This window comes from Eubalaena glacialis, chromosome 4 (genome assembly GCF_028564815.1).
Source record: "Eubalaena glacialis isolate mEubGla1 chromosome 4, mEubGla1.1.hap2.+ XY, whole genome shotgun sequence".
Classification (NCBI taxonomy): Eukaryota; Metazoa; Chordata; class Mammalia; order Artiodactyla; family Balaenidae; genus Eubalaena; species Eubalaena glacialis.
This window is the reverse complement of record NC_083719.1, coordinates 184427934-184433086: the sequence shown is the minus strand read 5'-3', so window position 1 is coordinate 184433086 and position 5153 is coordinate 184427934. Positions and strand designations below refer to the sequence as shown.

Genomic DNA, 5153 nt, shown 5'->3' with positions numbered 1-5153 from the left:
ACGGAAACAATAAAAACATAACTCCTCATACTCCCTCCCCCCAGCCCCTGGCAACCGCCATTCTACCTTGTCTTTATGAGATTTGACTCCATACCTCCTATAAGTAGAATCATACAGTATTTGTCATTCGTGGTTAGCTGATTCCAATGAACATAATGCCCTCATGGTTCATGCATGTTGTAGCGTATTAAAGAATTTCCTTCCTTTTATTCCAGTGTATGGATGGACCACACTTTGTGTATCCATTCATTCTTTGATGAACGCTTAGGTTGCTTTACATATTTTAACGATTGTGAATCATGCTGCCATGAACGTGGGTAAACAAGCATCTCTTTGAGACCCTACTTTCAGTACTTTAGCGTATATACCCAGAAGTGGAATTGCGGGAGAATATGGTAATTCTTTCAGTTTTCTGAGGAACTACGGTACTGTTTCCACAACTGCTTTACATCTTACATCCCTACCAACAGTGCACAAGGATTCCAGTTTTTCCACATCCTTGTCCATACTTGCTTTCTGGGTTTTTTGGGGTTTTTTTTGATAATAGACATCCTAATGTGTGTGAGGTGGTATTTCATTGTAGTTTTGATTTGCATTTCCCTAATGATTAGTGATTTTGAGCATCTTTTCATGTGCTTATTGGCCACTCGTATGTTTCTTTTTTTTTTTTTTATACTTGAGTCAATATGAATTTTTATTAACACACATTTTTCAAAGTCTGTACAAACCAAAACATTCCTGTGTTTGTTTTTTTTTGTTTTTTTTAATTTATTTTATTTATTTATTTTTGGCTGCGTTGGGTCTTCGTTGCTGTGCGCGGGCTTTTCTCTAGTTGCGGCGAACGGGGGCTACTCTTCTTTGTGGTGCGCGGGCTTCTCACTGCAGTGGCTTCTCTTGTTGCAGAGCACGGGCTCCAGGCGCCCGGGCTTCAGGAGTTGTGGCTTGCAGCCTCAGTAGTTGTGGCTCGCAGGCTCAGTAGTTATGGCTCACGGGCTTAGTTGCTCTGCGGCATGCGGGATCTTCCCGGACCAGGGCTCAAACCTGCGTCACCTGCACCGGCAGGCAGACTCCTGACCACTGCGCCACCAGGGAAGCCCCCATTCCTGTGTTTTAAAAGGTCCATTATTACAAACATACAAATAAACAAAAGGTGTTACCAAAAGTTAGCTACACAATTTCATGGTAAAACAGTGTCATTTTTAAAAACCAAAATTTCAAGACTGAGGTTTCTTCCTTCCCTTTTTGGAACTTGTGGAAAGTTGGAAAATGTGTGGATTTGCTTTATATTAAATGCCAAGACCTTAAAAAGAGATTTAGTATAAAACTAAATGTATTTCTACATAGTCACTTCATGTAACAGAATTTCTCAAGTCTTTAAAATTTAAAAAAAAATGACTAACTTTTTTCACACAGTTTATCTTTACCTAATAGTTTCTCATTCAGAAAGTTACAAAACTATTTAGCACTGCCATTTCCCTTGCTTAGAAGGGAAAATTACATCCTCTACTAGAGTGATATATATAAGTAACATGGTCCATTGTTCCTCTTACCAGAAGGAAGTCCCTCATTTCCACATCTCTGTCCAATTATGTGCATGGCTCCCCTTGTGAGAATGCTCACCAATTAGAAGCATTTGCTCCTAGGAAATGCCTAGCAAGTTAAACTTACTGCTGCTACACTTTTGGTAGACTGAGGTACAAATGTCATCTGCCCTTATGATTACCTCTAACTCTAGTACCAGCCCCCTGCATTAATGATTCCAAGGTAGCTGGTTTTACTGTTTCATGGCACACTACACATCTCTAGTTCCTTTCACAAACATCATATAGAGGACCTGAGACAATGGCTAGAAATGCCAGTCTGTCCTCTCACCTGAAAAAGGAAATCCATGTGCCTGAAGGGAAAACAGGACAAAATTCAGGCTGGGGCCAAGCTGCTTTTGAGAGAGAAGCACCTGTTTTCAACACATTTCCATTAAAAGCAGGGAGTGTACAGGCTGGGGTGGGTGAGGAGTTGGGAAGAGGTAGAGTGATATCACTGCCCCAGTCAGACTTACAGCCACTACTACAACAGCTCATACTAACCTCCAAAATGCTCTGGAGTCCAAATATTATCCCATTTTGAATCAGGTAAAAAAAAAAAAAATGTTACCTGAATTTGGCCCAGTATGACAACGGATATAAGTAAAGGGTATTTTTTAAAAAAGAGGTGGCAGTGTGAGAATTTAAAATCAGTCACATAAAACAATCAAGAAACGGGTAGGGGAGAGACGTGTCCAGTACAACCTGGACAACCTTTCTTTCTGCCCTTAAGTGCCTTTTGGAGGATTTCTTGGAAGAGCATGTAAGAAGATACTTAACTCCATACTTACATATTGAATTGTTTCATCTTAGCAATCAGTTGTTTTTTTTTATAAATTTATTTATTTTATTTATTTATTTTTGGCTGTGTTGGGTCTTTGTTGCTGAACGCGGGCTTTCTCTAGTTGCGGTGAGCGGGGGCTACTCTTTGGTGCGTGGGCTTCGGTGCATGGGCTTCTCATTGTAGGGCTTCTCTTGTTGTGGAGCACGGGCTCTAGGCACGCGGGCTTCAGGAGTTGTGGCACGTGGGCTCAGTAGTTGTGGCTCGTGGGCTCTAGAGCGCAGGCTCAGTAGTTGTGGCGCACGGGCTTAGTTGCTCTGCGGCATGCGGGATCTTCCCGGACCAGGGCTTGAACCCGTGTCCCCTGCATTGGAAGGAAGATTCTTAACCACTGCACCACCAGGGAAGCCCCAGCAATCAGTTTTTAAGACTCCAAGGTAACAAGAAAGAAAAGATCTGATTCTTTTACTAAACGCTAGAGAGTAGGACTTTTTTTTTAAGAGGCATCACTTTTACAAGAAGAATGAGCTAGGCTACCATTATTCCTTTATCAAGAAAAAGTTTCTTTTTTAAAAAGTAAATAAAACTCTGGCTATACGTAGTACAAAGTTCATACTTAATATACCTGGAAAAAAACCCAAGAGTATATACCCTGAAGCAAAAGGTTTATTGGAGAGAAAAAGACTCTTCCACTGTACCAAGTCTTAAGGTGGCAGTTTTCAAAGTTCAGAGGGTGGCAGTGATATGTAATTAATGCCAAACTATTTGCTCATGGGTATGGCAGGATGCAATGATGGACCAAAAAAACCAAAAAACCATTCTGCACATACCACTGAGCAGTGACCAGCACACACACAAAAGTAACAAAAGAGAGACAGTAGTACTGAGAGAAGGGTTTGGGATAGAGAGAGGGGAGTGAGGGAGAGTATGAGAGAGAAAGAGAGAGCCTGAAACCCCAAACATTCAAGCATGCAGTCATAATACAGCACAAACCAGATGTTTCCATTTAGCCCACTGCAGTCGCACAAAGAAGGATAACTATAGTGAAATAGAGATTTCTTAAGAAAGCTTGCAATTCCCAGAGAACAGCTACGTTGCCACCCTAACCCAGGAATCCGTTGCTATTGCCAGGAGCGTCCTTGCGGTCTCTCATGGAGAGTTTATAGCTCCTGACTTCTCTGATTTCTTGTTCTTGGACAAGGCAGCTGCTTGCTTCAGGAGCTCTCGGTTTTTGGCCTGCAGTTGTTCTGTAACTTCTTTGTGGGTTTTCTCCATCTGGTTCATTTTGGCTCTCATCTGAGATTCTTGGTATTGAAAATCAGCCTTCAACTCTGTGACCTTCTTCTCTTTCTCTAAAATCATTTCATCCTTTTGATGCAGCATCTTCTTCTGAGTGGCTGCTTCTTCCTTCAGTTGGGCAATGATGACAGAGTGGTCCGTGCCTGGTGAGTCCAGAGCCAGGTCTGAGGACAGGCTATCGCCATTGGTTGTGATCAACTCAAACCTGGATTTTTTTTCTTTGGGATTTCATTTTGAATTGAAGATGTAGAAAGTGTTTTCTGACTGTTATAATGGCTGCCACCACTCAGTCCACTGCACTGCTCCTCCTGGTGGCCGGCACGGGAACAACTGCTCAGGTGCTTCCCTCTCCTCTTTGGTCTTCTGAAGGACCCGTTTGTATGAAAGTGTGCACAGTCAGCATAACAATTTCCCATCTACCTGTTTTCTATCCTCTTTCCTGTCAAATGCACACTGCTGCTTGCACTGTTCACAAGGACATGGTGGTCCACACTTCTTCTCTGAATCTGTGCAGCGCTGGCATTTGTTGCCAATAAGTGCTGCAGTTACGTTGCAGTGCTGACGAGGTTTGGGCGTTCCATACAAGTGCACAGTCTGAGCACATTTCTTGCATACTGTATTAGTTTTACTCTCCTGCTGGTACTCAGTCCTACAGTAGGTGCACTTCACAACAGGGTGTACCATCCGACATTCCTTGCACAGCTGCTGCCCCTGAGACAGCGCCTCGAGGGGGAAGCGCTGGTGGCATTTGGTGCAGGCGTTGCTCACCGCCCTACCGGCCCCGCCCGCCGCTTTCTCTCGTGTGTGTTTCTTTGGAGAAATGTCTATTCACGTTCATTGCCCATTTTGGATTTGGTTGTTTGGGTTTTTTGTTGTTGAGTTTTAGGAGTTCTCTGTATATTCTGGATATTAATCCCTTATCAGATATACGATTTGCAAATGTTTTCTCACATTCTATGTGTTGCCTTTTTACTCTGATGATAATGTCTTTAGATGCACAGATTTAATCTCAAGCGGTCCAATTTGTCCTTACTGTTTTGTTTTGTTACCTGGGCTTTTGGTATCATGTCCAGGTGTCATATCCAGGAAATTATTGCCAAATCCATTGTTACGAAACTTTTGTCCTGTTTTCTTCTAAGAGTTTTATTGTTGTAGGTCTTACATTTAGGTCCTTGAGCTATTCAGAGTTAATTTTTGTATATCATGTTAGGTAAGCATCCAACTTCATTCTTTTCCATGTGGATATCGCATTTCTCAGCATTGTCTGTTGAAAATGCCATCCTCTCCCAATTGGATGGTCTTTTCACTCTTGGTAAAAAATCACTTGATGGTATAGGAAAGGGTTTGTTTCTGGGCTCTCTATTCTATTCCCTTGGTCTATTTATCCGTCTTTATACCAGTACCACACTGCTTTGAGTACTGTAGCTCTATAATAATTTTTGAAATCAGGATATAGGAGTTGTCCAGTTTTATTCTTCTTTATCAATATTGTT

At 42.1% G+C, this 5153-nt stretch overlaps 1 pseudogene; it reads right to left on the bottom strand.

The window, feature by feature from the left end:
• Positions 1 to 3408: 3408 nt before the first annotated feature.
• LOC133090714 (protein FAM76A-like) lies at positions 3409 to 4727 on the bottom strand (annotated as a pseudogene).
• Between the last annotated feature and the right edge of the window lie 426 nt (positions 4728 to 5153).